This window comes from Camelus ferus, chromosome 25 (assembly GCF_009834535.1).
Source record: "Camelus ferus isolate YT-003-E chromosome 25, BCGSAC_Cfer_1.0, whole genome shotgun sequence".
Taxonomy (NCBI): domain Eukaryota; kingdom Metazoa; phylum Chordata; class Mammalia; order Artiodactyla; family Camelidae; genus Camelus; species Camelus ferus.
The window spans coordinates 11,922,129-11,925,609 of record NC_045720.1 but is presented as its reverse complement, the minus strand read 5'-3'; the positions used below and the strand labels follow the sequence as shown (position 1 = coordinate 11,925,609).

Here is a 3,481-nt window from a genome sequence, read left to right as displayed (position 1 = left end):
ACAAACCCCATGAGGTAGATAATAGTAGTAGTATCTTATAGATGAGGAAACTAAGCTCACAGAATATTTACAGTTCTAGAGAACACCCTGGAACTGATAATATTTGATGTCCGTAGTATTTAAAGACAGACCTAAATGGGGCAATGAAGATTATCTGATAGCATGAGATTTCATCTCATGATGTAACTCTGATTTTTTGGTAGGGCTGTGTTAAGAAGGATTCTGAGATTCTCATCTGAACTGGGAGGTATAGAGTGTCTTGCTCAATTAACAGTGCCAGCCTTGGGCTTTGGAAAAGTGGTGGTTGCAACTTAAGGCAGATATTTACCATCTTTGATCTCGTCTCCTCATTTTACAGAATATATCCCGACTAAGAATATACTATAGTTACAATTTATGGTGTGAACTACTGCCTGAACCTGCTTTTAATCCTGAAGTCACTGACGCTTAGAACAAGGCTGTTTCATCAATCAAGCAACTAAATAACCAAAAAAAAAAAAAAAAGCAAAATAAAACAAAAAGGAATAAATTTATTGACATTTCAAGTATTAATAGGAAAAATATTAGAGCTAAGAGGGTTTTTTTTAAGATCCATAAAATCATAATGTAGAGAGTGTTTCCAACTTTAGTATGCATCAATAGCCCTTAGAAGGCTTTTAAAATACAGTTTGCTGGACCCAACCTGCAGAATTTCTGATTCAGTAAGTTTCTGGGGTGGGGCCTGAGAATCTACAATTCTAGAAAGTTCCCTGATGAGGCTGATGCTCTGGTATGGAACTATGCTTTGAGGACTCCGTATTAGTAACTTTTCCTTCACCATTGATCTGACTCCTTTTAAAATAAAATCAATTATTCAAACATTTAAAAAAATAAATCTGGTAGACTCAGTCTGCCACCCCCATGGGATTTGTTAACAAGTTCTGAAAATTATCTCAGGTTTTAAAAAAATTTAATGGTTGCTTCAGCAGCATATATACTAAAATCAAAACAACACAGGGAAGACAAGCATGGCCCCTGCACAAGGATGACATGCAGATTCTTGAAGCGTTCCATATTCTTTTGGAATCCCTCGTACACTGTTGATGGGAATGAAAAGTGGTACAGCCACTATGGAAAACAGAAGTGGAGATTCCTCAAAAGTTAAAAATATAAATACCATGTGATCCAGTAATCCCACTACTGGGTGTGTATCCAAAGGAATTCAAGGTAGGCTCTCAAAGAGTTATTTGCATACTCAAGTTAATATTGAAGCATTATTCACTATAGATAAGAGGTGGAAACAACCCAAATATCCATTGACAGATGAATGGATAAAGAAAACATGGTGTATACATGCAATGGAATATTATTCAGGTTGAAAAAAATGAAACTGCTGTCACATATTACAGCATGGTTGAACCATAAGGACATTATGCTAAGTGAAGTAAGCCAGTTACCAAAGGATAAACGTTTGCTTCCACTTACATGAAGTATCTAAAGTAGTCAAACTCATAGGAATAGAAAGTAAAATGGTGGTTGCCAGGGGCTGGAACAGCGGGAAATAGGGTATTAGGGTATAGAGTTTGTTTTGCAACATGAAAAAGTTCTAGAGATCTATTGCAAAGCAGTGTGAATATATCTAACATTACTGAACTGTACCCTTAAAAATAGTTACGATGGTAAATTTCATATGTGTATTTTGCCATGATTAAAGAAAAATGGCTAATTTAAAGATAATATTTTCCCCAAAAGACACAGCAGTCCTTAGTTGGAGAGGTATCTACAGAGAAGTGGAGAAACAGTTCTTTGTGGTTACTCAGATGCGAGCTGGGGACTTACCCTGGTTCCAGTGTTAGCAACTTTCCCCCTGCCTATAGATTCCTAACCTCTCATATATGATTCTTTAAAGCACTGGTACTTGTGTCCAATTCAGAGATTCTAATTTGGTCTGTGATGTGGCCTGGATGATAGGATTTTTGAAAGATCCTCAGGTGGTTTGAATTGTAGCCAGAGCTATAAAGCATTGCTTGGATCAATGATTCATAAATTACGAAAGGTTTAAAAGGATCTCTTTGAAAGTTTGTCCAACTATATATGCTCAGTACTCCTCCATCCTCTTCCTCACAGCCCCAGGTAATTCTGATTATCACCTTCCTCCCCAACCAGTTGGAAAAATATAGCATTAGATGATTTCTGATACCTCTTTCAGATAAAATATGTCAATGATTACTCTTTTCTATGGGAGATTCTTCTGCTCAGCGGACTGGGCTAGATCTTATTTAAAGACATTGCTTTTTTTTTGAACTTTAGTTATAGGGAATTGAGTTCATCATCAGCAGGGTTTGCACGTGGCCAAAGTTTCTATTGTTATTAGTGGGACAGTCTTAGTTTCGGCTGTGTGTGTACACAAAGCCCTCCTATACTTTTAAATCCCCCTCAGTCACACTTCACAGTTAAAACATAGCATTTGGGCTTAAATTCAAACTGCTGAACTACAACAAAATTCCAGTTTTTTGCTTATGCATTGTTTGGCAGGCTATGAATAATTTAGAAGATGATCTGAAGAACAAAGGGCTAAAATTTCATTGCGTTAACATTCACATGGAGGGATTAGGCCCTGCCAAGGGTGATTTTCCTTGACTCCCTAAAAATCAGTGGTAGCAAATCAGAGGATGCCCAGGCAATCCTAAGGAATCGTGGCTGAATTATCAGGGTGCGTGCATTACCAGAGAATCCCAAATGGAAACAACACCTCACATATTCAGCCATTTGTAAGCCAGTTTAGATACCCATGAAATCAGAAATCTGGCAGCACAGGAAACGGGACTTGCCAACTTACTGCTGTTTAATATTAATTAAACTTAACATAACTCAGTTATCTGTTTCTCAGATATTCCCAGGCAGAATGCCAGAGAAAAAGAAATAAAATTGCATTCATAATATATGTATATTTAATTTATATAATCATAAATGTTTTCATAATTACATATTCATATTATATAATGTGAATTATCATATAGTCTAGATTTCCAAATATTTGTAGAATAACTGAATGGGAGGAATGGATATGACAAATTAATCATTTCCATGAAATAGTTGCCTGGGAAAGTTAACATGAGAATACACTGACACAGGTGTTATCCATACAAATACACATTCTTAGTATACTGTGAAGAGGGCTAATACTGCCATGTGCCCTGCACAGCAAGCATTCAGGAGTGAGAGCAATTAAAACTACCTAGAATTTTATGAGAAGATATCATGAGGGAGTGACTACCCAGCTGTGTTCTAAAACATGTCTAAGAGTGACCAGTAGCATTACTGTGGTGGCATTACCTTGGAAAGGTAACCAGTAACCCATGAAGGACAAAAGAGGATAGCAATCTTGGTGAATATTCACTGCATCCAAACTCTGATGTCTTTCCCTTTGTGAAGATGATTATTTATATAGTGCAACTATCATTGGCTCTTCCTCATCTGGTATAAGCATGCAATATTTAAC

The 3,481-nt window shown here is 36.7% G+C and overlaps 1 non-coding gene across 1 annotated transcript; it reads left to right on the top strand.

Moving 5' to 3' along the window:
- Positions 1–956: 956 nt before the first annotated feature.
- LOC116659921 lies at positions 957–1,059 on the top strand. The gene has a single exon (XR_004315294.1). It is a non-coding gene; the product is annotated as a U6 spliceosomal RNA (small nuclear RNA).
- The last annotated feature ends 2,422 nt before the right edge of the window (positions 1,060–3,481 follow it).